The following is a 26,960-nucleotide window of genomic DNA, read 5'->3' as shown; positions in this document are numbered from 1 at the left end:
AAAAAAAAGAGTAGATTGAGAAATCTGTGGCAAAATTAAAACAAAATAATCATGAAAGTGTAAGGATCTCAACAGGGACACAGCAAAAACTGTATGTATTCAGACTCTCATAGGATATATTAAATTTGGCTGCCTGTTGCAAAGAAGTCTGTGGATGGGCAAACATTCTGTCAGTCCTAATTACCTCACTGGGCCTGTTTTTGTTACTTCAGGCTCTCTGCCGTCTGGCATGGGCGCCCTGCATCAGCCAAGATCCTAGCCAGCTGAAGAAGATTGAGAGGCAGGCCTTGCACCCGCGCCTGTGAACTGTCACTCTGTGTCTCTTTAGACTTGTGATGGGGTATGCCTTTCCAATAGGCTGTCAGTTTGATTCCTGACTTGCCAAAGCAGCTGTGTGCACTGAGGTCTTTAAAAAAATCATAGAGGGAGACCTGATCTAGTCCAGCAAACGATAACAAAAAACAGTCATTGCTTAAGAAAGAAAGAAAGTATAGCAACCATTAAGTGACAAAATTAATTAACTCATTTTGTGACCAATAACTGTGAAGCAAAAAAAGAATTAAAAAAAGCAGTCATCATCCAAACCCACAAATTAACACTGTAAATGATCCATGCAGAAATGAACTTGAAATGAATTCTACTGGCTCAGTTAATGTGTTGAAAAAGCACATTGAGTTGGTAGAGTCCTTTGGCTTCCACTACATTAGACTCTGTTGGGGGAAAAATGCTATAATTGGTACCAACACATCCTGTGAACGGCAAAGCCAAGAATGTTTTGTTGTCCATGACATTTTCCCCAGGGTTAATACCTTTCTTACTTCAATTAGAGAGACATTTAAAAGATCAATCCAAGGATTAGCACCAAAGCATATTTTTCTTTACTGTTTTAATGTCAGGGATGGAGAACAAAGAGTTTACTTCACAATAACTATAAAGCATTTCAAAACATAGAGAAAAAGGAAAAATTCCCTTCTTTGGTCATAGCAGTGATGAAAGTGTGGTCACAAACTCATTATCACTTGATATCACCATGGCTTTCAGATTTTTTTTTTTTATTTTTTTTTATTTTTTTGTGGGTACATAGTAGGTGTATATATTTATGGGGTACATGAGATGTTTTGATACAAGCATGCGATGCACAATTATCACATCACAGAAAATGGAGTATCCATAGCCTCAAGCATTTACAAACAATCCAATTACACTCTTTGTTATTTTAAAATGTACAATTAAATTATTATTCCCATAGTCATTCTGGTATGCTATCAAATATTGGTCTTATTCATTATTTCTATCTTTTGTACCCATTAATCATCCCCACTACCATCTCTTACTACCCTTCCTAGCCTCTGGTAACCATCCTTCTACACTCTGTCTCCATGAGTTCAATTTTTTTTTGATTCGTAGATCTTAGAAATAAGTGAGAACAAACTATGTTTGTCTTTCTGTGCCTGGATTATTTCTCTTAACATAATGACCTCCAGTTATATTCATGTTGTTGCAAATGACTGAATCTCATTCTTTTTCATGGCTAGGTAGTACTCCATTGTGTATATGTACCACATTTTCTTTATTCAGACATCTGTTGATGGACACTTAGGTTGTTTCCAAATCTTGGCTATTGTGAATAGTGCTGCAACAAACATGGGAGTGCAGATACCTCTTTGATATACTGTTTTCTTTGGGGTATATACCAGTAGTGGAATTGCTGGATATGACAGCTCTATTCTTGGTTTTTTGAGGAAGCTTCAAACTGTTCTCCATCGTGATTGTACTAGTTTATATTCTCACCAACAGTGCACACGTGTTCCTGTTTCTCCACATCCTCACCAGCATTTGTTATTAATTGTCTTTTGGATATAAACCATTTTAACTTACATGGTGAGATTATATCTCATTATAGTTTTGATTTGTATTTATCTGATAATCAATAATGTTGAACACATTTTCATATGAGTGTTTTCCATTTGTATGTCTTCTTTTGAAAAATGTCTATTCACATCTTTTGCCTATTTTTAAATCTGCTTTGTGTTTTTAGTCCACTTACCAAAGAAATTATTCTTGTAGTCTCCTCCCTCAAAGTGGAAATAAATACTCCCACTCTTCAATCCTAAATAATTCTCCATCTTACAACATGGGATAGTCTGAAAATGCATAGATAGAAACATCCTTCTTTGAAAAGAAATGGACAACTGGGTGTAGTGACTTGTGTCTGTAATCCCAGCACTTTAGGAGGCCGAGATGGGTGGATCACCTGAGGTCAGGAGTTCGAGACCAGCCTGGCCAACATGGTGAAACCCCATCCCTACTAAAAATACAAAAATTAGCCAGGCGTGGTGGCACGTGATTGTAATCCCAGCTACTTGAGAGGCTGAGGCAGGAAAATCGCTTGAACCTGGGAGGTGGAGGTTGCAATGAGCCGAGATCATTGAGAGCCACTGCATAACAGCCTGGGTGACAGAGTGAGACTTCATCTCAAAAAAAGAAAAAAGAAAGGAAGAAACGAACAGGAATATGTGCAGTATGTCTGGGATGCTAGTTCCGTAGTCTTGTTTCAGCTTCTTGTAATGGCTATCATTATAACTATTTGCACCCTTGCTGGTGGCTTTGGCTAATCATATTTAACTTCTCTCTGGGTCAGTTTCCTCATCTATAAAATGAGGATAAATAATAATACCTACATAAAAGGATTGTTCTGAATATTAAATGAGTTAATATTTGTAAACCACTTATAACAGAGCCTTGTACCTAGCAAGCCCTATATAAGTATTAATCTAATGACATATACTATCTTAATCTTTTATTTCTTTAATCAACATCTATTTCCTGTTGTAAATGATTTTAAAAACTCCTATTACTCTATTACCTTGCAGTTGCCTTTTTTTCTTTTTGATCTTGGTTGTTATTACATTCCTTATACCTTGAAATAATTCATTTTTGAGTATTACATAACATTTTTATATTTACCAAATTTCCACTAGTAGGCACCCCCCTAGATCTTGCCCCAGTAGTTTGACAGGCAAGTTTTACCAAAATCTCAGGAACTATTTCAAAAGAATAGAAAAAAATAAAGTCTCCAACTCATTCCATAAAGCTAAAAGCTTTCGTATCAATAATGTGTAAGATAATTCAAGAAATAATTATAGACAAACCTCAGTTTTGAATATGGATGTAAAAAATCTGAATAGAATATTAGAAAACAATACCAGCACTATCAAAAAATAAAATATCATGACTAAATATGTGGTGCCACAGAAATACATAGATTGTTAAACTTTAGACATTATGCTATGTGATGCTCCACAATTTGCAGGTTAAAAAAGAAAAGTAGTGTAATTCTCTTAATGGTGAAGAAAAGCATTAAATAAGATTTAACAAATTTCTTAACAAAATAGTACTAGAGGAAGCATTCTCAATCTGATAAGGGGTACTCACTGCATATGTACAACAAATACAGACACTTAACAATGCACACTTAATAACAACCCATGTGTTATTCTGCAATCTGTCCTCCCCATCAAGGGCCCACTCCCCCATCAGTAAAGGGAGTTTATTTTTGGTCTCTTTCATCTGGGTAGACTTTGTGACCAACAGAATACAGTGAAAGTGTCCCCAGGCCAGTTGTAGGTATGGTCCTTCATTGCCCTCTTTCTCGGCTCTTGAAAGCCAACTACCACGTACATTTTTACCATGCACACTTACAAAGCACTCTTTTTTTAATCATGAAATAGACAAGCATTCTCTCTGTCACCATTCCTCCTCCATATTGAACTGGGTGCCCTTGCCTATGCAGTGAGAAAAAAAAAAGAAATGAAATATGTAAAGAATGAAAGGAAGAAAATGGTCACTCAACTGTTACAGAAAATATAACTATCAGCAGATAAGAAAACATACAGATAATTAGAATTTATAAGAAAGTTTAGAAAAGCAATGAGAGCTGTAATATTCATATATATTTTTCCATATCACACAGAATATAAAATGTGAATTATTTATAACTCAGTAATTCAACTTCTATGTAACCACTCTAAGGAAACTCCCACCAACAGGCACAAGGAAATACATAAAGGACATTTGAAGTTCTGTCTGTCAATAGGAGAACAGATAAACTATGACATTTATATACTGGAATACCATACAATAGTTAAATTGAATGAATGAGAGTTATACATATCATTATGGATAAATAAAAGAATAAGTGGGGAAAAAAGAGAAAGTGGTACAACCCTATGTAATTTAATTACTCTCTCTGTACTCAGTTTTCTTGTCTATAAAATGATGATAATAATAGCACCCACTTTCTGAGGGTAATATGTGTAATATTCTTTAGAACACTGCCTGAAAGACAGCAGGTACTTAATGTGTTCACCATCATAATCACAATGTTGAAGAAGGTGATTATAACATTTACTTTTCAAACATGAAAACAGTACTATATATTGTTTATAGATAACACACAGTAAAATCACAAAACAGAAATTTCACAACAGTTAATTCCAGAAAAAGGAGGGAGGAAAAAGAAGCAGAGTATTTATATCTGTAATCTACTTATTTGTGAATAAGAAAGGTCAGAAGTAAATATAGCAAAAAGTTAACATATTTAAATCTAGATGGTAGATGTGCATGGCTTTCTTATATTGTTTTCTGTTTCTATTTATTTAAAATATCTCATGACCAAAAAAATTCAAAGGGAAGGACCTGATCTAGATATTAATAGTAATATATCGGGGCTGTTGGATGGTGAGTATCTTTTGTTGTCTTGAATAGAGTTTTCTAAATTTTCAAAGTTTTCTACAATGAGAAATGTATTTATTCTCTAATTAGATTAAAAATAGTTTTCAAAGCAAAGATAAAATCCTTTTACTATTGAAGCCTCCAGAGGTCTGCTTTATCTAAATTAATATTCACTTAGATGTCTTCTAATCCAAACAAAATCTCTCTATATTGAAAATCACATAATTTTAAGAGTACAACATTTTATTTATTACATCAAAATTTATAATTACAAATTATGCTTCCTTTTTGCCTATAGTTATAATTCACGAATAACTTACTGGCGTTTGTCACTATCTTTATATAGTAAAATATCATTCCCTATACATTTCCTATTGCTGGTATAATGATGGAGGGGTTACAGATGATCTGTGGATATATTTCTCAGAAAGCCCATGGAATGATACCACCAGAGATCTCCTCTCATCTCTCTATTTGGTGTTTCATATCTAAAAGCACATCTACTCTGAAAACAGAACTGACCTGCAGAGACCTTGTAATTTACTTTTTACCATGATTACAATTCCCAGTCTAACCAGCAGCAGTTTAAATTGAACTCTGATCCAAATGATCAATAGCCATGTGCAACCCATTAGACATGCGAATATTAAATCGTTTTTGGATAAGGGCTGTCCAAATTAAAAGCATATAATTATCATCTATTAACATATATTGAAGCAAATGACACGTAAATGCAAAATGTCTCTCACAGAACCCATCAGAATCTCAATGACTATAATGTTAAGGTTAGACTTTATATTTTACATATGAATTAGTAGTGTATTATGATTTATGTCCTTAAGTATTTATTATTAATCATGTTACTCTTATGCCATGAAATGGATAAATTTGTGAATAAAATACATTTAATCTCCTATTCCACTCGTTCTTTTTTTACTTCTCTAATATAAACATTTCCTTGCCTACTACCTGCTTGTAAGTAGTCGCCATGATCAGTGATTTATTCACTGACAATTAAACTCAGTTTAATAAGAAAATAATTTCAAATAATTTCAAATAGCTAGCTTACTTTTCATGCTTTCCCTATAAAGCCTACGCAGTAATAAAAGCATAACATTGTGTATAAAGAGTAGAACTTAAAGATGAGTCTTGTCTCCTATCTCTAGTGTCTAAAATAGCAGTGAAGTTTCCAAACATCCCCTGGTAACTCCTTCTGATATTTAATAGTGCAGGAAAAAATGGAGAAATTTTTTCTTTAGGAAAACTTAAATCTCTGGTGTTCTAAGATAAACCTAGACAAATCACCTTTTTATGGGATATTTTTATGGGATATTTCCCAGTCTCTCTAGCAGTTGGTCGAGGGCCATGTGACCACACCCAGACCAGCACGATCTAAGAAAGAGGATGCAACCCACTTCCAGATCTGTCCTTCAAGGTATCTCATGAAATCTTCCAGGCATCTCCTCATAGCTGTGGTAAGGCCACATGTTCTAAATGCCAGAGGTATAAGATGAAGAAGTGTCACCCAACTGCATTGGACTTTGCGTGAGCCAAAAGTAAACTTTTATTGTAGTAAGCCTCTGAGGTGTGCTTGTGACTACATTATAGTCTAGTCCATCTAGTTTCAGACACTTACTACAGGTCTTTTTAAGGTATGAACATTGTGATGGTTAACTTTAGGTGTCCACTTGACTGGATTAAAGGATACCTAGAGAGCTGGTAAGGTGTTATTTCTGGATGTGTCTGTGAAGGTGTTTCCCAAGGAGACTGGTGTTACAAGTTGGCGGACTGAGTGGGGAAGATCCCTCACCAGTGCGGGTGAGCACCATTCAATCAGCTAGGGGCCCAGATAGAACAAAAAGGCAGAGGAAAGACAAATTCACTCTTTCTTCTGACACTGGGGGCACCCTCCTTCTCCTAACCTTGGACATCAAATCTCCAGGCTGTCTGGCTTTTGGATTCTGGGACTTGTACCAGCAGTCACCCTCTACACCAGGTTCTCAGGCCTTCATCCTTGGACTGAGTTATGCTATTGGCTTCTTGGGGTCTGAGTCCTTTGGACTTCGACTGAACCACACTATGGGCATCCCAGGGTCTCCAGCTTGCAGACAGTCTGTCGCAGGACTTCTCATACTCACCTGAGCAAGTTCCCCTAATAAATCCCCTCTCGTGTGTGTGTGCACGCACATGTATATGCACACACATATATATTTCCCATTGGTTCTGTCTCTCCGGACAACCCTAATACAACTATAATGAGAAAAAATTTCCAACATGCACTCCCACTTCCACCCCCTTCCAGGCCCCTCCCTGTGCCAGCCTGGTCCCTTCTTCTCATTCAACAGCAGTGTATTTCAGGATTTGCATTGTGTCTTTGTGGTCCGTGGATCATTTTTCTCTCTCCACACTTACACATGTTTAGCCTTTAGTCCTTCCTCACTTGCATTTGTATCTTTCTGTTTTCTCAGGGTTCTAAATTTCAGCTGTCAAACTTTGTTATCTTTTTCAGGCCAGAAATGAAGTTGGGCAAGCCATTCTTAAATATGTGTGCATCTCCACGTGTGCTAGGGATAATTCCCTCGTTCCCCAACATCCTGGGGATACAGAAGCCATGTTGTGAGAGGCAGTGTTATGTGTTTTTCACCTAGGCAGGACTTGGTCAGAGAAGTTAGGTTTGCTACTTCAACAGATTCCAGTCTTGTTGAGAAGAGAGGTGTGAAGCTCTCTTTTTCTGTTCTCAAGGATCAGGGAAGAGGGTGAGATTATCTAAAGTCACTACCTTTGCCCTGGTACTTCTATGATTCTTTCACTGGTGAAGGTGTTTCCTATAAAGCCTACTAAAAAGTAAAGGGAAATCTAAATAACTTCCACCTTCCAGGTCCCATGTTAGTGCTTTGCCTTTCTGAAATATTGTTTAACAAGATTTCTCTATTTTCTTTGCATGAGGACTCTTTTCACTGCCCTTCTGAGTGATGTTTGATAAGATTTTCCCCATTTTCTCTGTATTAGGGCTCCATATTTTCTTTTTTATCTTTTCACACAGGAACACACCTGCCACGTAGAACTAGAGTCTTTCAAGCAAGATAAAGATTTGCCTGACTTTCCTACCTCAATTAATCAATATGGTTATGCCACAGACTTACCTTTTAACCTTGGTGTTTCCATAGTGCAACAGTAAAACATGATTTGTGAGACTGCTTTGTTTCATATATAGTTAAGAACAGCCCCCTGTCTGTGTGCTTTGATAAAGTGTCAGAGCACAAGGCAACACAGGAAGGAAAGGAGGCTTTTATTATCTTCATCAGAAATGGCTTTGTAAATCTAAGATTGGAACAGTTATATGGGCAAAGCCGGGAGACTGAAATTAACTGCTGGACTCCATTTGCAAAGAAAAGCCACTGTTGGAGAATTCTCAGAAGGGTGGAATCATTTGATTTGAATTTCATTTAGGAATAGATTTTCTGTTGCTGGTATCAATACCCTCTGCCTTATCACTGAAGCTTATCTCTAAGAGAAACAAGAAGGGTTTGCTCCACGGTATCCCGAAACCACAAATGCCACTTTGCTTTCTGTTTTAGCTTGTCTCCCAGATGAGGAATCTACAGAACACAGAGATGTAGAAGTATCTCAGAATATGAGCAAGTCATTTTGTACTGAATCCATTTCATCTCAGACAACCCTACCACTGTGCGTCTGTGAGGTCTTGACAGAAAGATCTGCCCACCAGACTACAGTGTACATGTTTGTCTTATAAAAGGATTGTAGAATGTCTTTTTGAGTATGTCATCCATCTCTTTTGTTTTAAGGAAGAGGAAACTGAGCCCCAGAAAATGACGTTTTGACTCAGATTCCACAGATATTTCATGGTAGACTCAGATCTTAGAAACCAGTTTTCTGAAACGAGTGTAGTTTCTATCCAATGCCAAGCTGTCACACTAGTTCTTAAGGGTATATTTAATTTTGTGATGTTTGCCAACATACTACTTCCTCATAGGCCAATCATAAAACTCCCTAGTAATGTTGTATATTTCCTTGTGGGCATGCTTGGCAGTACTGTTTTAACCTGGGCATCTAGATGTACTATCTTAAATCAAAAGAAAATTCATATTATAGCTCTGTCACTTACCAGCTGGGCAATCTTTAGTAAGTTATTTAACCTCTCTGTATCTTAACATTATCTTCTGCAAAATAAAATAACTACCTCATGAGGCTGTTTGGAGGGCTGAAAGAATTAATGCATAAAAAACACTTAAAACAGTGTTTGGCACATAAGAATTGCATGATTCTATATGCCATATAAATGTTAGCTCATATTCTTCCTTCCATTCCTTTCCCACTGTCTTCAAGGAATCTGAGACATCACCCTATAATATGATATTTTGTTTCTTCATAAATCCTGAGTGCTTCATAATCCTTTACCCTCTTACAGAGCTGCCTTTTCTCATATATGAAAAACAAAAACAAACCACTGTCTACCATCTCACTCACATTCTGATTCTTTTTGAGTGGATATCAAAGAGTTAATCTATCTCACTTCCAGGACATGGTGACAAAGGTTGTTGAACAAATTTCACTTTGTTGTCAACTTTTAAATTATGCGAAACACCACTGAATGCCAAGATCAAGTGCCTTGTGATCAGTGCATAAAGTGAGCTTTAATGTGGATTTTGTGACGTTCCCAATGGCAACTCAATCATTAAAGTTTCCTTGTAATAACACAGCAGTACCTTTCTCTTGAACCAGATTTGACCAATCATTAAAATGTATCTGGTTTAGCCAAGGAAGGCACTTAGATAATGTGAGAGGTCAGGCTATAATCACAGATTTGAGTAGATTCTCTCCATTTCCTTACATTTAGTTAAATAAAACTTGCTATTTTAAGGAAATCTCTTTAAACAGTACATGCTTCTTAATAAATAAAATTCTGCTTATTCAAGTAAAAATTAATTTTTGATATGAAATTTTAAAATTTATGTTGGTTTAAATAATACAGAGGGACAGTTAAATTAAGTAGAAAACCATGTGGAGCCAAACATAGCTTGGTCTTGCTGAGTTTCCAAATTGAGGATAGTTATTTAAGGAATTAACAGACCCTAAAGGTTATTATCTTCTTAGTGCTACTTGGATTCCATCAGTCCAGGCTAGAACACAAAAATCAGGACATGCCAGGCTTAGATGTCATAACCTTCTCCACTCCTCTGTTTTGAGATTGAGATCCTGCCTAGAAAAGTGTTGCCCTCAAATAGTCAAGACAAGTTACACCAGCAGATGAGTTCTGAGAACAATGAGCTTGAGGTTTAAAAACAAAATTCAAAGATGTTCTTAATAAGGCTGTTAATCCATGGTTTTCTACCATGTAGTGTCTCCAATGCCTCTTTAGGGGGTTATTCTATTTTAGAAGGATGGCTGATATAAATATTTCATTATTTTGAGATTATGTCTTTGACCTAAGGAAGTTTACATTTTGTTTAGATAGTAGTCTCAGAAATGTAATTGTTTTATAGAACGGATAGACATAGGAATGCAAAGAAAAGCAATAAAGTTACTTTTTTTGTCGAATGGAGTTCTCAAAGATTAAAAGGAATGATAATCATTAGTGTGGGAGTGTGAAAATGGGCATTCTCATACATTACTAGAGGGAGTATGAGTTGGTTCATTCTTAAAAGGAAAGGAATTTGGCAATATATATTTAAAGCCAGAGAAGTGTGTAAACAACAATACATTCCACTTCTAGGGAATTATCCTAAGAAGATAATTGGTCGAGGGCATAAATATATATATATATACACACACATACATACACACACATATGCAAGAGTATATAGTTTGCAAAAGCAAAAAATTAAAAACAGCTTAAGTGTCCAAAAATAAAAGTTATTTTAATCAAATGCTTCTATATAATGGAATGTTATGCAGTCAATGGAAATAATTATCCTGATGCATATGTGCCAACTTGGAAAGATATTTTTGAATGATTAACTGATAAAGGCACATTATAAACATAATTATAATATGATAGTGTTATAAGAGGAAAAAAATTTATATGGATAGCTACGAATTGTAGGAAATACAATATAATGTTGCCTGTGATTGAGTATTTGGTATTCATGCAATTTATGTTTATTTATACTTCCTAATGTCTGAAATTAATATGTATTACTTGAGTATGCATTTTTAACCATAAAAATAATGGAAATTAATGGCATTATGAGATATCATGATGTCATCATATTTGTTGTAATGTACTAGAATAAAAATATTGTTTCATTCCATTTGATTTGGTATGCCATGATTTTTAACTCTTTAAAAAATTCTCCAAAGAGATAGAGACTCCAAAAACCCTTGAAAAAAATCAATGAATTCAGGAGCTGCTTTTTTGAAAAAATCAGCAAAGTAAATAGACTGCTAGTCAGACTAATAAAGAAGAAAAGAGAGAAGAATCAAATAGATGCAATGAAAAATGGTATAGAGGGTATCACCACTGATCCCACAAAAATACAAACTACCATCAGAGAATGCTATACGTACCTCTATACAAATAAACTAGAAAATCTAGAAGAAATGGATAAATTCCTGGACACACACACCGTCCCAAGTCTAAACCAGGAAGAAGTTGAATCCCTGAATAAACCAATAACAAGTTCTGAAATTGTGGCAGTAATTAACAGCCTACCAACCAAAAATAGTCAAGGACCGGCAGATTCACAGCTGAATTCTACCAGAGGTACAAAGAGGAGCCGGTACCATTCCTTCTAAAACTATTCCAGACAACAGAAAAAGAGGGAATCCTCCCTAACTCAGTTTATGAGCCAACATCATCCTGATACCAAAACCGGCCAGAGACACAAGAAAAAAAGAAATTTCAGGCCAATATCCCTGATGAACACCAATATGAAAATCCTCAATAAAATACTGGCAAACTGAATCCAGCAGCACATCAAAAACTTTATCCACCACAATCAAGTCCTCTTCATCCCTGGGGTGCAAGGCTGGTTCAATATACGCAAATCAATAAGTGTAATCCATCACATAAACAGAACCAATGACAAAAATTACATGATTATCTCAATAGATGCAGAAAAGGTCTCCGATAAAATCCAACACCCCTTCGTGCTAAAAACTATCAATAAACTAGGTATCAATGGAACACATCTCAAAATAATAAGAGCTATTTATGACAAACCCACAGCCAATATCATACTGAATGGGAAAAAACTGGAAGCATTCCCTTTGAAAACCAGCACAAGACAAGATGCCCTCTCTCCCGACTCCTACTCAACACAGAGGAAGTCAAATTGTCTCCGTTTGCAGATTACATGATTGTATATTTAGAAAACCCCATCGTCTCAGCCCAAAATCTCCTTAAGCTGATAAGCAACTTCAGCAGTCTCAGAATACAAAATCAATGTGCAAAAATCACAAGCATTCATATACACCAATAACAGACAGACAGCCAAATCATCAGTGAACTGCCATTCACATTTGCTACAAAGAGAATAAAAACCTAGGAATCCAACTTACAAGGGATGTGAAGGACCTCTTCAAGGAGAACTACAAACCACTGCTCAAGAAAACTACAAACCACTGCTCAAGGACACAAACAAATGAAAAGACATTCCATGCTCATGGATCAGAAGAATCAATATCATGAAAACGGCTATACTGCCCAAAGTAATTTATAGGTTCTGTGTATCCCCATCAAGCTACCACTGACTTTCTGCACAGAATTGGAAAAAAACTACTTTAAACTTCATATGGAATCAAAAAAGAGCCTGTATAGCAAAGGCAATCCTTGGCAAGAACATAGCTCGAGGCATCACGCTACCTGACTTCAAACTATAATACAAGGCTACAGTAACCAAAACAGCATAGTACTGCTACCAAAACAGATATATAGACCAATGGAACAGAACAGAGGCCTCAGAAATAACACTACACATCTCCAACCATCTGATCTTTGACAAACCTGACACAAAAACAAGCAATGGAGAAAAGATTCCCTATTTAATAAACGATGTTGGGAAAACTGGCTAGCCATATGCAGAAAACTGAAACTGGATCACTTCCTTACACCTTATACAAAAATCAACTCAAGATGAATAAAAGACTTAAATGTAAGACCTAGGATCATAAAGATCCTAGAAGAAAACCTAGGCAATACCAATCAGGACACCGGCATGGGCAAAGACTTCATGTCTAAAACATCAAAAGCAATGGAAACAAAAGCCAAAATTGACAAATGGGATCTAATTAAACTAAAGAGTTTCTGCACAGCTAAAGAAACTATCATCAGAAAGAACAGGCAACCTAAATAATGGTAGAACATTTTTGCAATCTATCCATCTGACAAAGGGCTACAAAGAACTTAAATTTACAAGAAAAAAGCAACCCATCAAAAAGTGGGCAAAGGATATGAATAGACACTTCTCAAAAGAAGACATTTATGCAGCCAAAAAACATATGAAAAAACGTTCATCATCTCTGGTCATTAGAGAAATGCAAATCAAAACCACAATAAGATATCATCTCATGCCAGTTAGAATGGCAATCATTATAAAGTCAGGAAACAACAGATGCTGGAGAGGATGTGGAGAAATAGGAATGCTTTTACACTGTTGGTGGGAATGTAAATTAGTTCAACCATTGTGGAAGACAGTGTGGCAATTCCTCAAGGATCTAGAACCAGAAATACCCTTTGATCCAGCAATGCCATTACTGGGCATATACCCAAAGGATTATAAATCATTCTACTATAAAGACACATGCACACTTATGTTTATTGTGGCATTGTTCACAGTAGCAAAGACCTGGAACCAACTCAAATGTCCATCAATAATAGACTGGATAAAGAAAATGTGACACATATACACCATGGAATACTATGCAGCCACAAAAATGGATGAGTTCATGTCCTCTGCAGGGACATGGATGAAGCTGGAAACCATCATTCTCAGCAAACTAACAAAACAGAAAACCAAACACCACATGTTCTCACTCATAAGTGGAAGTTGGACAATGCGAACACATGGACACAGGGAGGGGAACATCACACACTGGGGCCTGTTGCGGGGTGGGGGGCTAGGAGAAGGATAACATTAGGAGAAAAACCTGATGTAGGTGACAAGTTGATGGGTGCAGCAAACCACCATGGCACATTTACACCTATGTAACAAAACTGCACTTTCTTCACATGTACTCAGAATTTAAAGTATAAAAAAAATCTCCAAAGATATTGAAGAAGGTTGAACTGCAGAGAACAGGAAAGGGGGAGATAGAGAAAACAGAAGAGGGAGGGATTGAACTTAATGCAGCCGCATGTTGGAGGCTTGGCATTGCAAGGTAAAAATTAAACTCCTGGCTTTTATTCTTGAGTTGACTTAACCTTGTTGAAATCACTTTACTCTCTTGGGTTTCAAGATTTTTATCCATAAATTTAGAATCATAATAATACTCACAGGATTACCACGAGAATTACATGAGAAGCATGAGTCAAAGTGCCTTTTTCATAGAGGGTGTGCAACACTGGCCAACAGTGAACATGTAATATGTGCTAGACACTGAGTTACATGTTTTCCATACATTATCACAAACTTGTCACATAGGCATCTTATCTCCATTTTGTAGATGAGAATATCAAGTTGTAGAAAATTTTATTAACTTGCCCAAAGCCAGAGGGCTGGAAACAGCCAGATGGGGACTGACATGAAAGTACCAAAAAGGATATTCCTTATGAGATAGTGACAAACCAATCCTTCCAACTCTCCCACTTTCTTCACCACCACCCCGTCCAGAAAAGAAAGTGGCTGATCAATTGAACTGAAATTGTATTCTGAAAAATGCTGGGTTGTTTGAATTATCTGTGAAATCCATTGCACTCTATAAGCTAGTTTTGAAAAACATGCAGGTCCAAAGGAAAAAAATGGGTGAAAGATAGTATGTGCTATTTCCAGTGTATTCTTGTATAGCTTTACCTTTCTGAAGTTACTGTGTGTGTGTGCGTGCCCACTGTTGCACATTTAATCTGATCCTCATACCGGCATACCTACTATATTTCCCTATAAATACTAACTCTTTAGACACCCAAACACTATAACTTATTGGGGTTTTTGTGTGCTTTCTCTTTCAATTCAGCCAGTGCTATATTACGGTAGAATACTATTTGTTCCAAATCTGCTCTGAAGTAATGATACTTCTAGATAAAGAAATTTGAACTCCAAAAGTACATAAAAGAAAGATTTCATTCAGACTCAAAATATTCTGTATGTAGCCTATCAAATTCCCTTCCATTATAAATCATATGTAAATACATATATGCATAATCATAATTTAGTATTTCAAAGGAGCCATTATACATCAGACAAATGACCAAGAACAATTACAACTAGCACGTTACCATGAAATACAGCTGTAGCATGACTTCAATAGTCCATTAGGATCACAGCCACTGCACCATCATTGTAAGACTCAATTAGGGCAACACGGTCCTATCAAACAGTTCTTCACAGCCCACAAACCCCACCATCACATCAACCACAGGAATGTGTGTTATTACCAAGGAGATCAGTTAAAAATCTTTTTAGGATACTCTCCAGTTAGGTTGCTTCTGATTTCTCCTAGAGAAATGTGTACCATTTTTACTCTGCTTCTTTAGTCATACTGTTTATGCTGACTATAAACTGTCTTGGTCTATTCAAGCTGCCATAACAAAATACCTTAGATTGCAGAATTTATAAAAAACAGAAATTTATTTCTCACAGTTCTGGAGGCTGCAAAGTCCAAAATCAAGGACCAGCAGATTCAGCGTCTGGTGAGGGCCTGTTTCTCTTAATGGCACCTTCTATGTGTGTGCACAAACAGGACGCCTCGAGTCTCTTTTAAAAGGGGCACTAATCCCATTAGGTAACCTGATCACCTCCTAAAAGTCCCACCTCTTAATACCATCACATTGGGGGTTAAGTTTCAACATATTAATTTTGGGGGAACGTAAACATTGAAAACATAGCAAACCTCACCCTACAGTCCCTTATGATTCCTGCATGTAAAATTATACTCATCCTTTTCCAAATAGCACTTTCCACTCCCCCCCACCCCCATGGAGCCTGGGCTGTTGTCCCATGACTCAGATTTCTTCCTCCTGTGTACCCATGCAGCTTTTATCTCCTAATGTGACTTACTGTATTCTACTTACCCTCTAAGTCCAAAATTCCTTAGCTGGAAATTTTTATACAAGTAATAGCATAGCATAAACCATACATTACACAGCACCACAGACAGTGCAGTAGGTGACATATGACCCAATTAATAAGATGTACACATAGAAGTATGCAATATTAACTTATCAGCTATATGGTTTATAAATATTTTCCCCCAATCTGCAGGCTTCCCTTTTGATTTTGTTAGTTTTTCCTTTGCTGTACAGATGCTTTTTAGTTTGATGGATTCTCACTTGTTTCTTTTTTATTTTTATTTAGCTTTTGGTGTGATATCCAAAAAAATCATTGCTACAGCCAATATCGATAAGCTTTTCTCCTGTCGTCTTGTAAGAGTTTTGCAGTTTCAGGTCTTACATTTCGGTCTTTAATCCATTTCAGTTAATTTTTGTATTGGAAGATAAAGAACCAGTTTCATTATTTTGCATGTGAATATCCACTTTTCCCAACTCACAACTCAAGAGCAAAAACCAAAACAAAATAACCTGATTTTGATATGGTCAAAGGATATGAGTAGACATTTTTTCCAAAGAAGATACACAAATAGCCAACAGGTATATGAAAAGGTACTCAACATCACTAATATCAGGGAAATGGAAATCAAAATGACAAGGAGTTATCACCTCTTGCCTGTGAAGATGGGACCAAAAGATACGAGCTAACAAAGTTGGCAAGGGTGTAGGGGAAAAGGGAACCCTTGTACACTGGTGGGGGAAATGCAAATTGGTACTGCCACTATGGAAAACAGTATGGAACTTCATCAAATAATTAAAAACAGAACTACCATATGACCCACTAATTCCTCTGGTGGGTATATATACAAAGGAAATAAAATTAGCACCTGATTGAGATATCTGTGTTCTCATGTTCATTGCAATATTATTCCCAATAGCCAAGGTATGGAATCAACCTGTGTCCAACAACAGGTGAATGGATAAAGAAATTGCAGTACATATACACAATGGGGCACAATTCAACATTAGCAAAGAAGGAGATGCTGCCATTTGTGAAAATACGGATGAATCTGGAGAGCATTATGCTAAGTAAAATAAGCCAGACACAGAAAGAAAAATATTTCATTATTGTATATGGAATCTAAAATAAGTTGAAGTCATAGAAGCAGAGTAGAATGGTGGTTACCAGTAGTGGAACAGAAGTGGCTATAGTGAGATATACCAAAGAATACAAACTTGCACTTAGGGAGATATATCTAGAGATATTATATACAGCATGGGGATTATAATATCATACTGTATATTGAAAATTTGCTAAGAGAGTAGATTTTAAGTGCTTTTACCATGAAAACACAAAGAAAAAGGTAACTATATGATGTGATACATATGTTAATTTGCTTGGCTGTAGTAATTATTTAAGTGTGTGTATTATCAAAACATCTTATTGTATACCTTAAATATATATAATAAAAAATGAAATTTGAAGAAAGAAGTACATGAAAAGTTGCATTTTCACCTCATGGAAGAAAGGAATCTTTGCACAAATAATCAAAGAGAGTACACTTCTTTATCTCAAACTAAACTCTCTCATGCTAGGAGAAAAGATTTCAGCGAAACTTCATTATGAGCAGAGACCTGGTGTGCAAAGACTATAGTTTCTTCCACACTAATCACTTGAGAAGAGATTTTCTAAATTGAGGATCAAGGGGCTATGAAATCCCTTAGATCATACAACTGTATACAACAAAATAAACATGAGGCAAAGAGCTCCATAAATACCTAGATTAAGTCTTGCAACCAACTGGCAAATCACTAATAACAAGCCCTTTGTTCCTTTTGCAAGCGGTCAAAAATAATGAATAATTGAAACTGTGCCAAGTCGACTAACAGCAAGTTCACGTGAGATCATTTAAAACAGGAGAAAATGATGCTTGAAAAGGTCCCTGATGAGATTTTGCTTTTTCCTAAGAGACTCTAGATAGCATTCTGCAGCAGCATTTTAAAAACCACTTTCCAAAATTGGGCACCTTCATTATCATGCATTACATTGCACTCTCCACTTAGGGTGCTTTAGAAAAAGAATGGCACCCCAGTTGTGTTTTTTACATTAAATACACCTTCTCTCACATTTGCTGTCTGTCTGTGAAAGACATTTTATTTCATAGCTACTACATTTCTTTGTCTCTATTCTACTGAATGTGTCATTTTCAAATTAGGCAGATATGGCCACTTTTAGTGTTGGTGGTAGAGAAACTGAGAGGCTGACTGTATGACCCACTTCACTAACCATCTCAACTAGCACAAAAGTAAATAAATAGACACAGAGGCTTTGGTTTGGGTTATTTCCATGCAGGGCAAAACAGAGACACTGAACACTAAAACCTGATGTTGTTTATTTATATTCTGTTTGTTTTTGTTTTAAATGAGAGTGAGATTATACTGCAAACAATAGATTACTTTTGCCAGAGTTGAAAGGAGTTGAAGTTCTTCTGTAAGTCCATGGATAAAATGCCACCTCTAGACAGGAAACAGTGATGTCTAAGTGTTAACTTAAGAGAGCCTAGAACTATACAGGGATGCATGTATATGCACTACATTGAAACAAAGCATAACTGTAACTAAAACATTTAATTCTTAGTAATGTGAGGTTATTTTGGAGTTTATCCTGGGCCCCCCAAAAAAATAGTTCTATTACATTGACTCATCTAGAGCAAGAATTCACAGAAGGAAGAGAAAAATATTTACAGAAGTGTATATATATATTAGTCCATTCAAATATGTTTTATATCTTCAATATAAACATAAAATGTACTACTATAATGCCACAATTCATATTTATAACTAGTGAATGACAATATGTTATTAAACAAATATGTACACAAATGGTTGCATCTGTATTGCTATGCAAACAATTAGAAATTAGTTGGTTTATCCTTTAATGCAGTCTAGAATGTGAGCTACAATGGCATTCCTTACATACTTACATCATCAAGAAAAAAAATCCAATGACAAGGACAACAACAAATGAAAAGCAACAAAACTGGGACTATTAATATACGGAGACAATTAATCTACTTGTGTTAGCAGGCTCTGAGGGAGTTGCTGTGTTCTATAACATAGCACAGCAGTTGATTCATAGTTATTAAGAAAAGTTTAAATTATCCACCCTCTAGAAACACATCTAAGAACTCAAAAGAACATCTAATACAACTTATGGCTAATTCTATGAAATTATTAAAGTAAAACACAGCAAGGGGCCAATTTCACCTGGAAAATCCATTAGCGTAGAATGTCTCATTCTTCAATAATCTGTCATTGCCCTTACGTTATTTTACATATTTAAGATAAGTCAGGGGAATTCTGAGAGGTTAAGGAAAATGATTAGTCTAAAATTCTTGAGGAAAATGGGGTTTCAGGTTTTCAAATTAGAAAAGTGAAATCCTAAGAGTCCCCTTGAGGTGGATATGAAGTGGGCACTTAGATGTCATTCACAGGCTTCTGAATGGCTAGAGTCAACCTGATCTTCCCTTCGGGAGACAAGCACCTGGGAGAGAGCTGATGCATGAGCCCTTCATCCTTGGTCCAGAGTTGGAGACAGGTGATTCCCCTTGTAACCAAGAGACAGCACACTGCTCCCCACCAGTGCCACAGTGCTCCAATTATCCTTCCCTGCCACAGAGCACAGACCAGAGGGATCAGGAGGAAGAAAACCAGAGACCCTGGGAGCCGGTGCTGCTTTCTCCACTAGCTATTGTTAGGAAAGAGGCAATGCTAAAGTACATTTACTAATTCATCTATGAAAATGGGTCTTACACTATTTCTAAGTGGGAAAGAGAAAAAGAAAGGAATTAACAGTTTTCTATCAAGTGTCTACTATAATAACATTTATAGAAATGGTTTTGGCTATTCTCACATACTTTACATGGTGCTTTAAATGCATCATCTAATTTAATTTTTAAAATCATTCTCTATTATTGTATGCCTTTGTACATATTTTAAAAAATGAAACTTAGAGAGGTTAAGAATTTTTTCCCAAAATCAAAACCACAATGACATATCATCTCATGCTACTCAGAATGGCTATGACTAAAAAGTCATAAATAAATAAATAAATAAATAAATAAATAAATAAATAAATAAATAATAACAGTGGCAAGGCTGCAGAGAAAAGGGAATGCTCATATACTGTTGGTAATATAAGTTAGTTCATCCACTGTGGAAAGTAGTTTGGAGATTTCTCAAAGAATATAAAGTGGAACTATCATTCAACTCAGTAATCCCACTATGAGGTATACACCCAAAGGAAAACAAATCATTCTACCAAACAGACACATGGTTTCATATGTTCATTACAGCACTATTCACAATAGTAAAGACATGGAATCAACCTAGGTGTCCATCAATGGTGGATTGGATAAGAAAAATGTGGTACATATACACCATGGAATACTATGCAGTCACAAAAAAGAACAAAAGCATGTCCTTTGCAGCAACACAGATGCAGCTAAAGGTCATTATCCTTAGCAAAGTAATGCAGGAACAGAAAACCAAATACTGCATGTGTTCACTTATAAGTGGGAGTTAAATATTAGGTACATATGGACATGAAGATGGAACAATAGACTCTAGGGACTACCACAGTGGGGAGAGAGAAAGGGGACAGGAGCTGAAAAACTATTGTGTATTATTCTCACTACATGAGTGACAGGAACATTCATATCTCAGATTTCAGTGTCACACAATAAACCTGTGTAACAAACCTGCACAAGTCACTCCTAAATCTAAAATGAAAGTTAAAATTATAATTAAAAAAGAAAAAAAAAAAGAGTGTTTTCCCAAGATCACTTAGCTAGTAAACTGAAAAACAGGATTCAAACTAGCTCTAACTGCAAAGGCAGTAATGAAGAGATGGCTCAGTAAATGGCAAGTTAAAGATGTGAATCCCCATTTTTCAGTTATCTGTGTTGCTTTCTTTCTTTAACATTTCAATGCTGGCACACTAGTCCCAGTTTCTATGTGGTGGGCCTAGGAGTTTAAGAATGTTAGCATGGAAACAACTCTTACAAAGAAATAATATTTCTTAACCCTTGGCAGAATTGCAGTCCCCACTAAGAATCTGATGCATATTATGCTCCCTTATCCCCTCCAAAAAACATGTGTACATTCAATTCTTGTTATTCATGGTAGTTATGTTCTTTAAAGTCACCGTGAACACTAGGGCAGATAATATGGAACCTCTGCTCCTAGGGGAAATACAGGGTTAGGTTCCTATGAGCCACTGGTCACATTTTCATCAATGCAGTATATAACCTTGTTTTATGTGTGTTTCTGTTTATAGACATCTTATTTAATATACATTGTTGACTCATTAACATAGAACTCATGGCCAACAGCCCTGTAACTCGTACTGGAACAAAGCTTACATGACACACATTTTCTCTATATGATATAGCACAGTATTTTTTGTGGTTAGGAACACTGGACAAGACATTAACACACATTGGGTGTTCATTTCAAACATGGGAATCACTAATAAAAAGTACAAACATGTGAAAAATGTGTCAGTAAAGGGACTGTGAAAGCACACTTGTGTACAGTACATGAGCTGAAACGAGGGCAGTGCACTGCCTGGTTTAATCTCAGCTGGGAAGGTGTATGTCAGGCAACACAAATTTTTCACTGCTCCTCACATTTCTATAAAGGCCTGCAAAAGTGCTGTGAGTATTAATTTGGGCATTACCCATAAATTTTGACATGTAGGCAAATTTGCATATACATAGTTTGCAAATACTAAGAATCAACTATGTGTACACAAGGCTTCATGTAATTCCAGAGGATATATGAACTTCTCAAGTCCACCCATCGTCACTTTTAAAAAGCCTAATCTAGGTCAACTCATTTTACAGATAGTTTCCTGAATATTGGGAGAATACTTGAACTCTAAAATAAGCAATAGTTTTGAATAAGAAAGAAAAGGTCAACAAAATTCCTAAATGACCAATAAATACATATTAGTAAAACTGATCTGAAAGAAATTAGGTGGACAAATCAATTTTACTTTCATATGAAAGCTCAGGGGATGCATGATACTTGCTTGGTACTGCAATAACTCTTTAGAATCACAAAATTACCTTCTATAAATTTCTATGTTTTAAATGACACTTTTGTGCTCTAAGACATAAGGTTCATAAATAACATCCAAGAGTAACATTCTTACTTAGGAAACTGAATGAGGTTCCGATTAATGGTTGATTTTGGTGATATCAGAGTGCAGAAACAACTAAATGTCTTTAACTTTGGTCTCTCAGACAATGCACCATTATACCAGTTAGCTGCACTCTCAATCAGAACAAGTTTGCCATTAAGTTCCAGAAACCTGATCATGAGTGTGTACTAATGAAGGGCAATGTAGAAAGCAAAGATGAAATTATTCACCCCATGGGGCTCCAATCTCAGTAAATAGGAGAATAGAATAGTAGAGTGCAAACATGGAAAAAAAATATTTCTTTCTAATTTCTCTTGGACCATGTGTCTCTTTTTTTTCCCCATTTCCACTTCTCTCTAGTCAAGTGTACAAATACACACACACACACACACACACACACACACACAGTTCTTGCAATATTAGGAAACTGTGCCACCAACTTTACCTTCCAAATGCCTACCTATCCTTGAGCCCTAGCTACCTCTGTGAAGGCTTTTTTATCCCTTAGCACCATGTCATATCTTCCCACTCTGATCATGTTAGTCTGCACATTATTCAATTTTGTGAATATTTTTGTGCTTGCCTCAAGTCAAATACAGAATGGCAACACCAAGCAAGGCAGGGCAAGTGCCTCATGCATTCTGATATAGCTCAGAGGCCTAGTCTATCTTATTGCTGTATCTTAACTCCTAGTGAAATGCCAATCATGGCCAAGATAGTTAATAGATATCTTTTGGATGACTGAATGAACAAAAATGAACAAATGGCATTGTATGATTATTCAGAAGACATAAACATGGCCAATTATGAAGACCAAATGTTCCGTCTGGTGTGACTTGGCTACATTTACATCATCCTAGACTTTATTAATCAAATTTCAATTGAGGTGAACCTGAATTCATTCATTCAACTTGTACAGTCAATATTCATTGAACACCTGGTCTGGGCAAGATGCTATGCCAACACTGATACAACACTGAACAAAACAGGCATCAGGGTCCCCGGTTAAAATGTGATGAAAATAGGTTTCAATCCATAAATGCCAATAAATTTAGAACCATGTTCTTTGGGATATTCAAGATATAGTTTGATAAAACTGCCAGGAAATAAGTATTATGACATAAACTTTTTTCATACTGGATTCCCCTCAAGCCTTATCTGTAAGACACTATGAAATACAGTACATGCCAGAAGGGAAGTGGGAACACTCCACCTGAGAAATCGTCTGTGCCATTCTTTCAGCCTGAGCACTGTTTATCTTGAAAACTTACTGCTCCTGGCCTTGCTCCAAGGCAAGCAATCCAATGAATCATGAGGATTTTCTCTTTGGGATCAGTTTTAAGCAGCAATGGCAAACAGGCTGTCCCAGTAAAAACATGTCTTAAGGAAAGAAAATTCCATATTTTTCTTCTAACAGACAGAAGTCTCATAAATTTTGGAGTTAAGAAATTCCTATTTTCAAGTGGTATTGCCCCAGATTTCTTATGAATATAATGTCTGAGATGAAAAACACAGACCCGCTCTTTAAAACTCAGAAATTATTCTAAATGTAGATTTGGACTTATGCTTAAAATATAATTTGGGGGTGAACAGAGCAAAGCAGCATTAATATTCCCATACTGAAGGAGATTGAGCTAAATCAGGATAAATTATAATTCTGGCTTCACCAGTCTTCTTTCATGAGAATTTTCACAAACCTTCTCTGCCCTGTGTCTTTTCCATGCAAATTGAATTGATCACTTGAGATACATGGTAAGATTCAAATGAATGAGCAGCTATGACCTGGTCTTTAACAAATTAACAAATTAAGTGGACTGAATCTTTTTAAACCAATGGTATCAGGGGTCATAGATAAAACATTAGGTGGACTTTCTTACAGTAAAATGAGGACTGCACTGTATTACCTACCATTGCCAAACCAAAGTACCAGTCTAAACAATTCCATTTTATGCTAGTGTAAAACTTCTCTTAGGCTAAAAAAATTATATTAATTGTGAAACACAGTATAACAACAATCATTTTTAAAAGTTTGACTCACTTATATGACATTTTCCTCAACTAGATTTATTACAACATTTTAAGAACAAATTTCTTGGTATCATCTAGATTGTAAAACAGTAAAAATAAATAAATGAAATAACATTATGCTGAGTATTTACTGCTGTCAAATATAACTTATTTACATATTAAAGATCACTATTCTTACATTTATCACTTGAATCAATGAATCTACAAATACATTTAGTCTGACAGTTCTTTAGAGATAAATATCACTGTTTTTACTCATATTAATAACATGTATTCCACTTACATTATAATACGTAGACCAGTTGACTCTTGAATAACATGGGTTTAATCTGCACAGATTTACTTACATATAGATTTTATTCTGCCTCTGCACCCCTTAAACAGCAAGACCAGACCCTTTTCTTCCTCCTCCTCCTCCTCAGCCTACTGTACATGAAGATAACAAGGATGAAGACCTCTATGATGATCTACTTCCACTTAATAGTAAATACATTTTCTCTTCCTTATGATTTTCTTAACATTTTCTTCTCTCCTGCTTATGTTATTATAAGACTACAGTATGTAATACCTATAACATATAAACTATGATGTGTTCATCAACGCTTATGTTATTGGTAAGGCTTCCATTCAACAGCAGTCTATTAGTAGTTAATGTTCTTGGGGAGTCAAAAGTTATGCACGGATTTTCCACTGCACTGGGGTTGGTGTTCAAAGGTCAACTGTAGTATTATGCAGTTGTGGAAAACATTGGGAAAGAACAAATGTATATGACTAAGAAATGGGTAAATTATAAGGTATGACTGACAACTTTTAAGAATTCAAAATATTACTACACATAAAAGAATCATTTCCAAGCTTAAGTGTGAAACATCATAGAAGGTTTAAATTCATCTCAAACACTCAATTTATCTCAAACACTTTCCTAATATCCTAATATTCTCAAATCCCACCTCAGATTAATGAGTTTAACTTAAAGAAAAATAAAAAGCCAGAATGACATTTAAAGCTTTTGATAGAAAGGGAAAGAAGAAAACAGACGGAGTAAAACAAAATGTTACTAAATGAATATAGATGTTGAAATGGTCAAAAGTCAATCAAGAATCACAGGCAAACATGTTTAAATCAATTGTCATTTATTTCTGTGGAGACAGAACCACAAAATGGGTCTGACTTAAATGGATATTATTTATGAAGATTTTCCAGACTATGAGATTAGCTAACCCCACTCAAAGTGGGGTTACAGAAGGCAGAGCTTTGCCAGAGAAAATTTAAAATTGGGTAATATCTGACTGGTATTAACTAACTTACATGAATCTCCTTGCAGGATGTGAAATTGATGAGATGGCCAGTCAGGTTTTCCTTTGGCTTGGAAGCATATGGTAACATATGGTAATATTTTGAGATTCCATAGAAAGGCTAGTCATTCACCATCTTCAATAATGGACATACATAGGAATGGGAAACAAATGCATTGAATGTCAGTTCTAAGACCTCCTTGATAGTACCATGAAAATTATTTATTCAGGTTTTCCAGTGATTATCTTTTCTATGATTTTGCTTCTATAAAAAGGGGAAAACCTGCTATAAAGATCTGTGGGTTCACTTCCAATATTACATGGCTCAATTTTGGAACACTTAAGATAATTACTACTTTCTGTGGTTAAAATATGCTCAAAGAATCTAACTCTTTTTGGTGATGTTTTTAAAAGTCATTCTTAAATCAATGGGACCCTGTTGTCTTGTATTTTTGCCACCATTTCTACTATTATGGCAACTGGTCATCTTTTAATAATAATATTCACTAACTTCTTGCTTGAACTGATCACACTTTAGGGACGGATTATATGAAAGATTATTGTGCTCACTACCTAATGCTTATTGTTAGTAATATCCAATAATGTTTCAAGTGGCCTCTATAAACCTTGCTCAATTTTTCATCTAACAATTTATTTTGATAAAATGTAGAAAACTGTCCCAGTGATTCATGTTACTCATTACTTTAATAAATTATTCAACAGAGCAATAACAAATACTCTATGAAGTATAATCTAAATTGAACTAAACACATCAAAATAAATGAATAGTTCATCCTTGATTTTTATTGTTTATTCAATTGCTGCTTAATTAGAAAATGCTATTATTTAGACTACAGATCCCTATCACTGTAAAATTCCACAAGACTCTACTATAAAATTATTATTAACTTTAGAACCAGTGATTACTTTCCTCAAGCCAACAATAATGAAGACTAAATTAGTATTTCAGCAAAATTGAAAGTTGGGCTGCCCAAGATAAAACTTCAATGGGGGCACCAATAAATATGCAAATGGTTTCCAAATTTTCAGCATTTATTTAAATCCTTTCAGAACTACTATTATTTTACTTTGATAGTTATTTGAAAGCAAATAGAAATTCAATTTAGTTATATATAAATTCCAAAGAGAAGAAAATGTTTTAGTCACCACAATTTTGTGCCGACTATCTTAAAATCACGTGAGTCATAGAACCCATCAGAACTTCCAAAAATAGAGCCATAGAAAAGAATAGTATCAAAATAAATTAAATTCACTTTTATACAGCTTGATTCATTAGCTCAGTCATATCAGCATAACTTTTGCCTATTAAACTCAACAAATTAATTTTATTCAGTTCATCCCACAACTTTGTAATACTCAGCTTTTTTAATCTGCATATGAGCAATGAGAATTAGTAATGAACATACTTATTGAGTGCTTAGCAAAATTACAAAGTGTCACCTTAATGACAAGTAACCCCACTAAGAGGGCATCACAATCGCCCATATTCATACACTTATCCGTAGTATTATAA

The 26,960-nt window shown here is 35.6% G+C and overlaps 1 protein-coding gene across 1 annotated transcript in view; it reads right to left on the bottom strand.

Annotated features, from left to right (window-relative positions):
- The window catches only part of LOC104658696, a 258,849-nt gene that overhangs the window by 160,660 nt on the left and 71,229 nt on the right, over positions 1-26,960 (bottom strand). The gene's annotated exons all lie outside the window — the stretch shown is intronic.

The sequence above is a fragment of the Rhinopithecus roxellana genome, chromosome 14 (genome assembly GCF_007565055.1).
Source record: "Rhinopithecus roxellana isolate Shanxi Qingling chromosome 14, ASM756505v1, whole genome shotgun sequence".
In the NCBI taxonomy this organism is placed as follows: domain Eukaryota; kingdom Metazoa; phylum Chordata; class Mammalia; order Primates; family Cercopithecidae; genus Rhinopithecus; species Rhinopithecus roxellana.
The sequence above is the reverse complement of the archived record's forward strand: the minus strand, read 5'-3'. Positions and strand labels throughout refer to the sequence as shown.